Raw genomic sequence first — 15,516 nt, 5'->3', positions numbered from 1 at the left:
AACCGCGTTTGTGCACGACTGCATGCCTGCCCAGGAGGTGAGCAAAGATGGCGGTGCCCATGGCACATGGCAGGCTCGACGGCGTGGACGACCGGAGGACCTGGGGAGCCGCTGCGGGGGTTGGCCGAGGACATTGGTGGCCTGGCCCGGCGGGCAGGAGGACACGTGCCGAGTGTGCGGAGCACACAGCGAACTATGTCGTGTACAGAGCCATGGTCGAATGGAACTCTCTGCATTTGTAGAGCCATGATGGAAATGGAACTCTCTTACTGTGAACTGTGTACGGGGTACTGTGTACGGGGTACTGTGAACTGTGGGTACTGGGTACTGTGAACTGTGTACGGGGTACTGTGAATTGTGGGTCCAGGGCCGCCTCAAGGGGTGTGCAAGCAGTGCGGTCGCACAGGGCCTCGCGAAAAAAAAAAAATTGTAATAAATTAATTTTTTTTTTTTTTTTTTTTTTTAAATAAAAAAATAGAACGTTAACAATCACTTTCCATCACAGACCTAAAATCGAGTTTTGCTTACATGCTTATATATTTCACATTAGACACGTTTGTAGAATGTGTCTGACTTGTTCCGGGCTCTGCGGCTCTGCAGATAATACTATTGGAGCTCTGCGGCTCTGCAGATACACTATTGGAGCTCTGCGGCTCTGCAGATATACTATTGGTTTCAGCGAGGGGAGGGGTTACATAACTTACAGGTACGGGGTCTGACTATTCGGCGCTATCCACGGGAGCGCTGTGCAGCATCGGAGCAGAAGAAACAACGCCACGTGCCGTAAGCTTATCAATACCAAGTATAGTGATTCGGTTATGCCAAGACGAAGAGGACGTTCGGCAGATGGACTGAAGATGAAAGTTGTTGCGTGTTAGAAAGTTCAGTCAGGCTAGCCATGTCGGCTTAGCTAAAGGCAGGGACAGCTAACTAGCGTTAGCTACGTTATCGAGTGCTAACGTGTGGCAGATAAACTAGGAACAGACTCCCAAGTTCATCCCAACACGGGGGACAATATGGACTGGTGAACTTTATCATCTCCACGGTTGTCTCCTTCCTCTTGGACGTTTGGTGAGTTTTTAATGCAATCTATTCTGTTCCCGCCGTGGATCTCTCTCTCTCTCTCTCTCTCTCTCTCTCTCTCTCTCTCTCTCTCTCTCTCTCTCTCTCTCTCTCTCTCTCTCTCTCTCTCGCTCTCTCTCTCTCTCGCGCTCTCTCTCTCACTCGGTGTGTTGCATCATGCAAGGGTCTGCTCACACTGTGCTCGTGCAGTTTGTGACGTGTGTACTAAGCTTATAGAGTTCAATTCAAATAAGACAAAACTGCAAATCTGCATGTCGTTTATCAGGTTCCAGGGGTGTTTTATGCATTTTCCCTGTTACTGCCAGGTGTACGACTGTACAGGTGCATTGCCACTAAGCCTCGGGCAGCGCTATTATTTAAGAATACGTTGACTGTATCATGTGCCCAGCCTCGGGCAGCACTATTATTTAAGAATATGTTGACTGTATGCCCAGCCTCGGGCAGCGCTATTATTTAAGAATATGTTGACTGTATGCCCAGCCTCGGGCAGCGCTATTATTTAAGAATACGTTGACTGTATCATATGCCCAGCCTCGGGCAGCGCTATTATTTAAGAATACGTTGAATGTATCATATGCCCAGCCTCGGGCAGCGCTATTATTTAAGAATATGTTGACTGTATGCCCAGCCTCGGGCAGTGCTATTATTTAAGAATACGTTGACTGTATACATAAAAAGAAAAATCAAAATGTATTCAAAAAAAATTGGGCTATTGGTCGTGCCAGCCACGGGTTGACAGAGTCGAGAGTGCGCAGGCTGACCTGGGGAGGCTATAAGAGGGTGGAGCACCTGGGGTGCGGCCTCTTGGGGCATGGGTACGTGTAGACATGAGTCACTTATACTGCAACCTGTATGAGAACCGTTCTAATAAAGCAGTGAACTGAGAACTATCAACCTGCCTGGAGAGTCGTCAATAATGTGGTGCAAAAACAAAGCAATGTTACAATATGTTTGTGATGTGTTTCAATGAGCCGGTGTCCCACAGCAAGACAAAATACAATACCATTTTGGATAATATCCCCACCTCCATACACACTCAGATCCAACAAACATACATCACACCAAAACAAAACTAAAATGTAAACAAAGTGCAATATAATCAGGGGCGCTTTTACCTCGAGGTTATTACAGATTCTACTTTTAAGAACACCATTACAGTGATATTATACAGAAGCTTTTTGACCATGTCTGGTAATATGGAACAGTATGTTAGTTTTAATATGGGACAGTATGTTAGTTGTAATATGGGAGAGTATGTTAGTTTTAATATGGAACAGTATGTTAGCTTTAATATGGGACAGTATGTTAGTTTTAATATGGGACAGTATGTTAGTTGTAATATGGAACAGTATGTTAGTTTTAATATGGGACAGTTGTTAGTTGTAATATGGGACAGTTATATTTCGTATAGCATCGCGTCCCGCTCTGAGCCTTACGAGATACTCTATATCTCCTGTGATACCTAATGTATCTCCCACGAACAAAAAACACATGCACCCCACCTGTATGGGGCCCCGCCCCTTATGGTGGTACCACCCATATAACCATGACTCTGGTCATGAAACACCCTTCCTCTATTTTCGTCCCAGCGTACTGGATGCTTGCACCATACGAGCTAGCGGAATGAAAAGATTAAGGAAGATTAATAATGTTGGAAGCTTACCGGAGGTTGCTGGCCCCTGGCATCTTCGACGCATGTTTTCGGCGACACGACGGGCCTGTGATGTTCCTCGTTTGATGACTGCACATCGAGGTTCAGCTGTACAAGGCTGGCTGTCGGGCCAGCTTGTACTCAGGTAGGCCCTGTGTCTTCAGGCATGGGTATTAGTGTTAGTAATGCTGGTTTGTGTTGTTAACACAACCTTGTTGTGTGTTGGCGCCGGGGGCAAGATGGTTTGGTGAACGTTCTCTGCAGGGAACGGTTTCCAAGCTGTCTTGGGCGTGCTGCTAAAACATCTAAAGCTATGCTAACATGCTATCGCTACTGCCGCATGCTATCACTACTGCTAATTGCTATGCTGTTTTAATGTCTCCGCCGTGAGATGTTGTCACTCTCCCGCCTCTTGCCCGGTTCATCAATGAAGGTCAGTCGGTAGCTGTTGTGGGGTTTTGAGTTCTATTTACCTTTTTCGGGTAAATGGGTTGACAACGGGGTAGGTCGTGGCTAGGTTCTAGCCAGGTATTACCTTGTGTTCCGGCGGGGTTTGTTGAACGGTGTTCCCATCTGGGTTGGCGTCGGGTAGTGGGGCTATGGGTCCAGCCGACATGGTAAACATGTTGCGTGTCTGTGCACAGGCAATTGTTGTCTTGGGTTCCACATTGCCTGGCGTTAGGCTGCAGTAGTGTAAGGGCAGGGCCGCTTGGGAGAAATGTGAGGCCCTGTGCGTTTTTAGACGCGAGGCCCCCCATCTCCTGGCGCGGCCCTGTGTAGGGGGCTATTGTTTCATTTTGTCACTCTGCTATGAGAAGGTCTGTCTTGCTACAAGCTTTCTCTCCTCTCAAACCATTCATACTGACGGTCAATCGGTATACTGGGGGAGTAGTGCGGGGGGGGGGCTTTGTTTACCTTTTTTGGTAAATGGGCTAAACTAGGGCTGGTGTTCTGTTGTGAATATTTTGAATGAAGACGGGTCTGGTCCGTCTCCCCTTAAACTTTGTGTGTATGGGTTTGCTCATTCTACAGTTTTTGTGGTTTAGCTCTTTTATTCATTTAACCTTTTCATGGTCCACACCACAGTGGAGGGTGCTGTTTGCAATCACCACTGGTGCTCCATGTTAACGTCAGTCCTTTGTTTTTGATATATTGAAACAATGCCCCGCCCGGCCGACACCATGGGTCGGCCTGGCGAGTGGCTGGTGGGCTGTTAAGGCTTGTACCGCCACGGTATGGAATTGGCAACGATTAGAACTGTGTTCGAATTGGTGTTTTTTCTATTACAGAAATGGTGTCTGGTGGAGGGGCCTTGAGGGCCGGCCGACGTCGACACATCGCGCACGGTGTTGGTAAACCACTCCGTCGAGGATGTTGACGTTATTAGCTTTGACCCAGCCGCAAGCTATAACCGCTCAGGGTTCCCCTCTCCGCAGGGGATTTTGGTCTTCTGCTGGAGCGCGGGCGGTATTGTCCTAGGCCCTACACCGCCTCACACCGCGCAGCCAGAAGAAGAGAGAGCACGGCCTCGTCAGCGGCGATGACGGGGCCCTCGACAGGCGGCCATGTTTCCCCCGCCAGTGGTGCCCTGGTTGGAGAATCGACAGGGTATCGCGAGGCCGACAGTCTTGGCGGCCGAGGGATCGGCCATTTTGGGTGATTTCGGTGTTGGTAAACCACTCCGTCGTCATTTTGCCGCGAGCAGCCCGCTCCCCGTTCAATCCTCTCTCTGGTACCCCCAGAAGCGGGGCTCTGAGCGTTCTCCTTTGGCTGCGGGCCGCGAACCTTCATTGAAGCGTATGCGGCCCCATTCTTCGCTTCTCATGGAGACAGGGGCTGACACCCAGTTGATGGCTGAGCCTGGGTCTGTCCGTGAGAATGTTGTGCTGTCAAGCGGCTCCCACACCTTGAACTGTGTTGGTTGAGCCTGGTGTTACGTCTGTCAACTTAAGTGTTGTCAGCAGGGGGGCTCGAAACCTTTTGAGGCACACAGTGCGGGCTTCCCCGGCCTCGCCTTCGCCAGGCCAGGTATCATGTTGGTGCTCCCACTCCTGGAATATTGGCAAGTGGTCGCAGCTCACATGGTTTGGGGTGGTAGTGATATCACTGCAGGGCTACGGTGTGTAGGAACCCATGGGGGCCTTACACCTTGCATGTCCGGCTGCAGAACAACTCCTTCAGCATGTTCTGGAGGGGTGTTCAGTGGGGGGGCTTTTTTGATCGGAAGCCCCCCGTATCAGACAGGCCCTTTTCTGTCGGGGTTCCCCCTTGGGTGCGATTGCCTCGTGGGTGGTGTCAGGGTCAGGTGTTCCGACACGGAACGCGCTCCTCGCACGATTCCAGGGTTGTCTTCGCACAGCGGGGGGGACCGGGCCAACTATCTACAGTTCCTGGCGGACCTGCGCCACGTGACGGCGGGTGCGTTGGGAGTGTCGTCACATATGACTACGGCAGTACCATATGTCGAGGTAGATGGAGAGAATGGTGAGGCGGGGACTTGTGTTTACACAACCCCACCCGTTTTCAGGTTTGGTACAGACCCTGTTGTCGGGGTCTCCAGCAGGGACAGCTCTGGTCGACGAGATCCAATCTCTGTGGACGAAGCAAGCCATCGTCGTGGCGTTCTCCTCCCGGTGTTCTCTGCCCGAGAAGTCGGGAGGGAGGGGTGTAAGACCCAGGCTGGACCTGTCCCATGGGAAGGTTCAGCATTTTTTGGATCGTCTCCTACCTGTTGAACACTGTCAGGTGGGGGTCTGGTTCTCCTCCATAGACCTGTAGGATGCGTATGCGCATCCCCGATCTTCCATCCTAGGGCTTACCTACGCTTCCTTTGCAGGGTTAGCGTATGAGTACCAGAGGCTGCCGTTCGGTTTTCTCTGGCTCCCCGCATCTTCACCAAGTGCGTGGAGGCCGCACTGGGGCCTCTGCGTCATCCGGGGTTACGGAGTGTTCTGCCCTGATGACGTTCTGGTCCTTCGCGGTCAAGGTGGATCGTCAGGTCTCGTACCAGGCAGGTCTCTACCAGCCTGGGGTTGCTGTAGACTGGATGTAGAGTATTCCTCTTCCCAGTCAACGGTTGGAGGGCTATGGGCATCCATCTCAGAGCGTGTTGTCAACACGCTCGGGAGGTTCCGTCCTAGGACGGTTACGGCGCTGTCTCACGTTGCGTTTTCACCGACGCCTCCCTCGCTGGTGACGCGTCGGGCCAACGCAGTAGGGGGCAGCTGGCAAACCATGCTGCCCGGTCTGCGCTACGTTCAATGTGTTGGTGTTGAAAGCGGTCCTTCTGGTCCACAAATGGTGTTGATCAGGACGGACGATACGACGTCAGTGTCGTGTATCGACAGACAGGGAGGAGTACGCTCCCCCTGTCTGCACCAGGCGGCGGGCGGCTGGCTATGGGCGTCCTCCATCTGCGCGGCCTAAGGGCTCCCCACATCCCCGGCAGGGAGGATGTGGGTGCAGGTGTACTGTCGCGGGGCGGCCCTCATCCTGACGGGTGAGGATTGCGTCTGGACATGGCCGGCAGGTCTGGGACCGATGCCGTGCCGCCAGGGATTCTTCCCCATACATCTGTTAGGTCAGTTGTTGGGACGGGTACGTTGAGGGGCGCAGGTCCTTGATCCTGATGGTGTTACCATCTGGAATGCGCATGCTCCCTCCACTGTCGCGCTTACGCGGGCAGATGACGTATGTTCCAAGTGTGGTGTAAGGCGGGGGGCCAGGACTCAGTCTCCTGCCCCCTGGTTGCTGTCCTTAGTTACCTCCAGTCTCTCCTTGATAGACTGTCGGCTTCGACGGTGAGGGTATATGCAGCAGCTATATCCTCCTATCATGAGGGGTTTGAGGGGATGTCTTGTTCAGCCACCCTCTTGTGAAGCGTTTCCTGCTTGGCGCTCGACGCGTTAAGCCGGTGCAACGCTCCTTGGCTCCGGCTTGGGATCTTCAATTGGTCCTCGGTCGGTTGTCCTTGGCCCCGTTTGAGCCGCTCGAGCGGGCGCCGTTGGGACAGCTGTCCTTCGGGACCGCGTTCCTTCTGGCTGTCACTTCCGCTAAACGCGTAGGTGAGCTCTGTGCTCTCTCGGTACGTCCAGAGTGCCTGTCTTTTCGGACCGATTGCGGTGTCACTCTGCGACCTAATCCTGCTTTCGTGCCTAAGAATATCCGGAGTTCCTTCCGCTCCCGGGATATTGTGGTTCAGGCGTTTCGTCCTCCTCCTCACACTGGTGAGTTAGATGCGGGCCTTCACCTGTCATGTCCAGTCCGTGCTTGGGGATTTACCTCAGCCGTACTCAGGATTTCAGGGTTACCGACCAGCTTTTTGTCTGTTACGGTGGGGCTCGTGCTGGTAAGGCACTGTCGGAGCAGCGCCTGTCCCATTGGTTGTGCGAGGGTGTTACCCTCTGCTACACGCTGGCTGGGCAGGATCCCCCTGGGGGCGTCAGGGCGCACTCCACTCGTGGGGTGGCTGCCTCTGCCGCTCTCCTGGGTGGGGCCTCGGTGGAGGCCATCTGTGCTGCAGCTTCATGGTCCTCCCCGGGCTCCTTTGTAAGGTTTTTCCTCATGGACATGACCGGGGGTTCTGTCTCCCAGGCGGTTCTGGGGTCTGTGGCCTTTCCTGCTTCCCGTCCTTTGGTCGGGTAGCAGGAGTGTATGGGTATGGGCCGCAGTGTGTTGAGTCACACGTGGTTCCGCCTGTACGGTGTGTTCAAGGGGTTCTGGCTCCCTCTTGTTCGCATTCAGGTGGAGTTGACTGCGCCCCCCCTTCGTTAGGAAGGATGGGGTGACAGGGCTCCCTGCACCCCTTGATGTGGGCTTACGGGTCCTCAGGGGGTACATCTGTCGGGTCTCGCGCCCGCTCTTCCCCATTATCTCGTAAGGCTCAGAGCGGGACGCGATGCTATACGAAATATAACGATAGGTTATGTAGATAACCTAGTTATATTAGTATTGGCTAAGCGTCCCGCTCTGCGCGCCCTGAGTTCCCTCTTGAGGGGTCTTTTCCTGGGACGGGTTTTTGGCGAGGAAGGGTGTTTCATGACCAGAGTCATGGTTATATGGGTGGTACCACCATAAGGGGCGGGGCCCCATACAGGTGGGGTGCATGTGTTTTTTGTTCGTGGGAGATACATTAGGTATCACAGGAGATATAGAGTATCTCGTAAGGCTCAGAGCGGGACGCTTAGCCAATACTAATATAACTAGGTTATCTACATAACCTATCGTTGTTAGTTGTAATATGGGACAGTATGTTAGTTTTAATATGGAACAGTATGTTAGTTGTAATATGGGACAGTTGTTAGTTGTAATATGGGACAGTTGTTAGTTGTAATAATGGGACAGTATGTTAGTTGTAATATGGAACAGTATGTTAGTTGTAATATGGGACAGTTGTTAGTTTTAATATGGGACAGTTGTTAGTTGTAATATGGGACAGTTGTTAGTTGTAATATGGGACAGTTGTTAGTTGTAATATGGGACAGTATGTTAGTTTTAATATGGGACAGTATGTTAGTTGTAATATGGGACAGTATGTTAGTTGTAATATGGAACAGCCTGGTACCAGTATGGAACAGCCTGGTACCTCCGCCTACCCCGATATAAACCCCTCCTTTTGGGTGTGTTGTCTCAATTTGGTGAAATTCTGATGGTACAGGTGATGAGGACGTAGCTTAAAACAAGCGCTCTCATCACTTAGGAATCCCCTGTACGCACCAGCGTGATGACGCACATACGTGGGATTCCGCTCTGTCAGGTTGGGTGGACGTCCTCAGCTCCCTCGGCGTCAGGGCAAGCATTAACATATCCTGCTCAGGGGGGGGGGGGGGGGGGGGGGTTTCCCATGCCCACCAACTCAGAAGAGTGGGGCTGGGGTCCCCTTCCATAATAAACGTCACAGGTTTCGAGTTTTCTTGAGTTGGGGCCTGCGTGGTTCAGATCCCAACTCACATTGTTGAATGAGGTCTCTGTGGGATAAACTGGCGTCTTCCCCTCTCGTGAGAGCGGCTTAGTGACGGGTGGTTTTTTTCCAGGCTCTGTGTATAAATCCTGTGTCGAGGATCCTTGCGAGGACCGGTCTCCGCCCCGGTTTACCCGAATAGGGGGGAGAGACGATGGGTTGGGGGTTCTTTCTTATCGAAATTCGCCCAACACCGTTCTCGGATTTTACGAGCCTAGCGCTGTTATCGGGCCAGCGGCTACGAAGAGCCCCGGCCAAGCAGAGACCATTCTCTTTTTCGAACCGGGACAGTTACAGCCCATTTAAATAGGCATAAATGTAAGGGTCTGTTCCCCGTTCTTCGATGTCAGCGCCTGGTCCCGGGGATGTTTCAAATATTAATTTGAAATGGCCATCTTAGGGACCGGCACGCCCTGGTCTGTCCGAACGGCATTACAGTGTTTATGTGGTCGGCCGGGAGGGAGTTTACCTCTGCCGAGTGCCAGGCGAGCGCTGCTCGTGAAAATGAATCTGCCAGCTCAAAGGCTCGCTGCATTTCCGGGGGGAAATGACGGGGCAGATCAAGCATCACAGGGGGGCTTCACGCCCGATGGGTGGGCCACCGTGAGCTGTTCTTTTACAGTCCGTCTCGGTGGCGCCTCCTGTGGTTTTTGATCAAAACGTGTACCTCCCCCACCAATAACCGTTTTTTTTAAGAGGTTGGGGACCCGGGACTCATCCTGGTCGCGCCAGACCGGATCAGTCCAACCCGGTCCGGCAGTTCGGGACCCCGACCTCGCGAGATTATGACCCCACGAGAGTATGACATTGTACACAGCGTACCGGACACCCCCGGTGGTGTCACGAGTAAATGCCTGGAGAGGTCTCGATTCCGCGGCCTTGTTGACCTCACCAGGTCCCTTTGGTCAGGTCCTAGCTCCCGGACTCGGCGGAAGGCCCTGCCCTTGAGTGGTCCATGGGGCTGGGACCTCCTCCGTGCCCCGCTGCTAAGGCTTCGCTGGCGGAGTCAGGGTTCAACGACCCCGACCCCACGAGGTGTGGGAGCGGTAACGCGAACATATGCTTCACGTACGTTTCCCTTGTAGCGAGCGGGATGCGTGGTGGGGTAGACGCGGGTCCTTTTTTCCCCACGGTCTACTCACCTTGTGCGTTTTTTGGGTGCTGTTACCTTTTTCGCACAGTCGGTGTCTTCCGAATGAAGGTCAAGACTCGGGAAGGAAGAGTACGGCCACGCTCCTCGCTTATATACATAACCGGAAATGGGCGTGGCCGGGCAAATGAAGGTGCATGTGGCAAAAGCTTTCAGTGATACAATAAGTAATGATGAGATTCCCAGCAGAGCAGAACGCTACGGTACGGTACACACTGAAATGGTTCGGTACGGATACGTGTACCTTTACACCCCTAATAGGTGGGGAGATAAGTCCATGAACTGGTGGGGGGAAATGAGTAGGACCAGGTGGGGTGTGACAAAGCTATTTGTATTCTGTAACACTCTCAATGTCAGACTCATTCACAGTCGATATTTATGAAAATTATTATGAACAATATTTCTAGCCCTATAGAGAATATCATGCATTTTATTTTGTTTGCATTATGTACAAGCTTAAAGGGATATTTCACTTTAGTAGAACTTGTAAAAATTCTGCATTCTTACCTCTATCTAAAGTCATCTACAAGTGTCACACCATCATTCCTCCCAGGTGTCAGGCTCCTCATTCACTTCACATATTGGGGACCTAATCTAAATATCGTACTTTAAAAAAAAAAATGTATTGATCTTTTTCCCCCTCCTTTTTCCTCCGATTTTCTCCCATCCCAATGTTAGTCGTTCCCAATCCCCTTCCTGGTCGCAGCGCACTTACCCCCCACAGTCGGTCTGGGAGAGTGGAGGCTATCACGTGCTTCCTCCGACACACGTCTAGCCCAGTGGTTCCCAAAGTCGGGGTCGCGACCCAAAGGTGGGCCGCAAGCAGCCACGGGAGGCCTATTGCTTATTAACAGCGGAGGAGTGCGCCGAATGCTTCCGCATTTTCCCTGATTGGCTGCGACACGCCCCGCGGCAGGCGCGGCAACCGCAGAGCGGAGCGGCAGAGCTTGCGGCATTATGTGGCCTTAAACCGCGATGATTCTCATTCAAAGCTTAGCTCACCTGGCAGCGTGGCGGTCCTGCGGTCCTGCGGTCCGTTGGTTTCAAGTTTGAATCCCATCAATTTTATTTTTTTATTTTTTTTTAACGTGTATTCTTTCGCCGGTTAAGGTTAGGCATGGTTAAGGTTAAGGTTAAGGTTAGGCATTGTTTCGGAGTTGGTTAAGGTTAGAAAGGTTAAGTTTAGGCGCTGTTAAGGAGCTGGTTAAGGTTAGAGTTTGTCTTAGAGAATGGCAATATTCTTTCTATGGTTAAGGTTAAGGTTAGGCATGGTTAAGGTTAAGGTTAAGGTTAGGCATTGTTTCGGAGTTGGTTAAGGTTAGAAAGGTTAAGTTTAGGCGCTGTTAAGGAGCTGGTTAAGGTTAGCGTTTGTCTTAGAGAATGGCAATAGACAGCCTATTTCCGCACTGCCGCTCTCTCGCGCTGCCGCGGTCACATGGTCACATTGTCACATTCTTGCACTCCTCCGCTGTTAAAAAGCAACACGCCCACGGGAGGGCCGCGAGATGATTTCCAAAAAAAAAAAAAAAAAAAAAAAAAATTGTCAGGACACTGAACTTAGAAGCAGGCCAGGACAGTGTTTCTAGTTGTATTCTAAAATTATATTCTATTGTATTCTAAAATGTGACTATATGGTTTTATATTAACTTAATAAATAAACAAAAACTACTTATTTCAACGAACATTTCAAACTAAATAACAGATTATGTGTCGAGGATCCTTGCGAGGACCGGTCTCCGCCCCGGTTTACCCGAATAGGGGGGAGAGACGATGGGTTGGGGGTTCTTTCTTATCGAAATTCGCCCAACACCGTTCTCGGATTTTACGAGCCTAGCGCTGTTATCGGGCCAGCGGCTACGAAGAGCCCCGGCCAAGCAGAGACCATTCTCTTTTTCGAACCGGGACAGTTACAGCCCATTTAAATAGGCATAAATGTAAGGGTCTGTTCCCCGTTCTTCGATGTCAGCGCCTGGTCCCGGGGATGTTTCAAATATTAATTTGAAATGGCCATCTTAGGGACCGGCACGCCCTGGTCTGTCCGAACGGCATTACAGTGTTTATGTGGTCGGCCGGGAGGGAGTTTACCTCTGCCGAGTGCCAGGCGAGCGCTGCTCGTGAAAATGAATCTGCCAGCTCAAAGGCTCGCTGCATTTCCGGGGGGAAATGACGGGGCAGATCAAGCATCACAGGGGGGCTTCACGCCCGATGGGTGGGCCACCGTGAGCTGTTCTTTTACAGTCCGTCTCGGTGGCGCCTCCTGTGGTTTTTGATCAAAACGTGTACCTCCCCCACCAATAACCGTTTTTTTTAAGAGGTTGGGGACCCGGGACTCATCCTGGTCGCGCCAGACCGGATCAGTCCAACCCGGTCCGGCAGTTCGGGACCCCGACCTCGCGAGATTATGACCCCACGAGAGTATGACATTGTACACAGCGTACCGGACACCCCCGGTGGTGTCACGAGTAAATGCCTGGAGAGGTCTCGATTCCGCGGCCTTGTTGACCTCACCAGGTCCCTTTGGTCAGGTCCTAGCTCCCGGACTCGGCGGAAGGCCCTGCCCTTGAGTGGTCCATGGGGCTGGGACCTCCTCCGTGCCCCGCTGCTAAGGCTTCGCTGGCGGAGTCAGGGTTCAACGACCCCGACCCCACGAGGTGTGGGAGCGGTAACGCGAACATATGCTTCACGTACGTTTCCCTTGTAGCGAGCGGGATGCGTGGTGGGGTAGACGCGGGTCCTTTTTTCCCCACGGTCTACTCACCTTGTGCGTTTTTTGGGTGCTGTTACCTTTTTCGCACAGTCGGTGTCTTCCGAATGAAGGTCAAGACTCGGGAAGGAAGAGTACGGCCACGCTCCTCGCTTATATACATAACCGGAAATGGGCGTGGCCGGGCAAATGAAGGTGCATGTGGCAAAAGCTTTCAGTGATACAATAAGTAATGATGAGATTCCCAGCAGAGCAGAACGCTACGGTACGGTACACACTGAAATGGTTCGGTACGGATACGTGTACCTTTACACCCCTAATAGGTGGGGAGATAAGTCCATGAACTGGTGGGGGGAAATGAGTAGGACCAGGTGGGGTGTGACAAAGCTATTTGTATTCTGTAACACTCTCAATGTCAGACTCATTCACAGTCGATATTTATGAAAATTATTATGAACAATATTTCTAGCCCTATAGAGAATATCATGCATTTTATTTTGTTTGCATTATGTACAAGCTTAAAGGGATATTTCACTTTAGTAGAACTTGTAAAAATTCTGCATTCTTACCTCTATCTAAAGTCATCTACAAGTGTCACACCATCATTCCTCCCAGGTGTCAGGCTCCTCATTCACTTCACATATTGGGGACCTAATCTAAATATCGTACTTTAAAAAAAAAAATGTATTGATCTTTTTCCCCCTCCTTTTTCCTCCGATTTTCTCCCATCCCAATGTTAGTCGTTCCCAATCCCCTTCCTGGTCGCAGCGCACTTACCCCCCACAGTCGGTCTGGGAGAGTGGAGGCTATCACGTGCTTCCTCCGACACACGTCTAGCCCAGTGGTTCCCAAAGTCGGGGTCGCGACCCAAAGGTGGGCCGCAAGCAGCCACGGGAGGCCTATTGCTTATTAACAGCGGAGGAGTGCGCCGAATGCTTCCGCATTTTCCCTGATTGGCTGCGACACGCCCCGCGGCAGGCGCGGCAACCGCAGAGCGGAGCGGCAGAGCTTGCGGCATTATGTGGCCTTAAACCGCGATGATTCTCATTCAAAGCTTAGCTCACCTGGCAGCGTGGCGGTCCTGCGGTCCGTTGGTTTCAAGTTTGAATCCCATCAATTTTATTTTTTTATTTTTTTTTAACGTGTATTCTTTCGCCGGTTAAGGTTAGGCATGGTTAAGGTTAAGGTTAAGGTTAGGCATTGTTTCGGAGTTGGTTAAGGTTAGAAAGGTTAAGTTTAGGCGCTGTTAAGGAGCTGGTTAAGGTTAGAGTTTGTCTTAGAGAATGGCAATATTCTTTCTATGGTTAAGGTTAAGGTTAGGCATGGTTAAGGTTAAGGTTAAGGTTAGGCATTGTTTCGGAGTTGGTTAAGGTTAGAAAGGTTAAGTTTAGGCGCTGTTAAGGAGCTGGTTAAGGTTAGCGTTTGTCTTAGAGAATGGCAATAGACAGCCTATTTCCGCACTGCCGCTCTCTCGCGCTGCCGCGGTCACATGGTCACATTGTCACATTCTTGCACTCCTCCGCTGTTAAAAAGCAACACGCCCACGGGAGGGCCGCGAGATGATTTCCAAAAAGAAAAAAAAGAAAAAAGAAAAAATTGTCAGGACACTGAACTTAGAAGCAGGCCAGGACAGTGTTTCTAGTTGTATTCTAAAATTATATTCTATTGTATTCTAAAATGTGACTATATGGTTTTATATTAACTTAATAAATAAACAAAAACTACTTATTTCAACGAACATTTCAAACTAAATAACAGATTATGCACATAAAACGCTGAAAACAACCGAAGCAACAATAGTATTTTAATGAGGCTATTATTATTATCATTATTATTTTGCAACAAGTTGGCCCTCTCATAAATAGCACATATAAATGAATAACTAACTTGAACTAATAGGATTGAAGTGATATTTGGCTTAAAAAATCGGTCGCCTGGCAAAAAAAAAAAGAAAAAAGCCTGACGATGTGCATTGGGCCGCGGCTCTCTGACGCCTTATTTTCTGGGTCCCGGCCTGAAAAGTTTGGGAACCCCTGGTCTAGCCAATCAACCGCTTCTTTTCACCTGGCAGCGCGGACTCTCACTGAGAGCGTGTAACGTGTGGAAGGATCACACTACCGCCCTTAGATCCTATCCGCGCTTAGCAGGCGCCCCGACCGAACTATAGGAGTCGCTGTTTACAACGACCCGGACCCACCCCGCCAGCTTCTCCCACCCTCTAATACTGCCAATTGTATTAGTGTGAACGGCCAGCCAAGCTGGTGACAACCCCGGAGCTGTGAGCTGGATGCGAATCCAGCGTCTCCGGGGTTGGTGACGAACGCAATCTCCGCTACGCCACCTGACCGCCTAAAAATAAATATCGTACTTTTGAAGTATAAACAAACTACTACTATTTCCCCAAGGGGATCAATACAGGAATATCTTATCTTATCTTACTGTGCAGATTTCAATAAAACAGACAATTATGAGGTACATATTTGTTTTGGCATTTGATATGTGTTTACAGATTTATTACCACTGAAAAATGTAAGCAGATCTGGTCATGTTGTTGTAGGTTTGAGTGTGCTGTGTATCTTTGACTTTTATGGAATGTTGGATAGAGGTTACCATGGTTGATTGATTGATTGATTGATTGATTGATTGATTGATTGATTGATTGATTGATTGATTGATTGATTGATTGAAAAGTGTATTAACAGATTGCAGAATGGGTACAGTACAGCTCAATACATACAATTGTTAAGGGGATGCAGACCAGAGAAAGACTTTTGTCTTGTTTACATCAGGGTCCCCCATTTTCAATTCATCATAAACCTACTGGGTTACCTACTGCCTTGCTGGAAGAAAGATTCTAAACATTCTGTGTGAACAGTTGGTCAAACTATGCCTCAAGCAAGAAATCGTTTATTTAATGATAAGTTGACAACATGACAAAACAAGTACCTTTGACACAGAAACATATATTA

Source organism: Notolepis coatsorum (genome assembly GCF_963971535.1).
Source record: "Notolepis coatsorum genome assembly, chromosome: 10".
Classification (NCBI taxonomy): domain Eukaryota; kingdom Metazoa; phylum Chordata; class Actinopteri; order Aulopiformes; family Paralepididae; genus Notolepis; species Notolepis coatsorum.
This window is presented reverse-complemented; position numbering follows the sequence as displayed.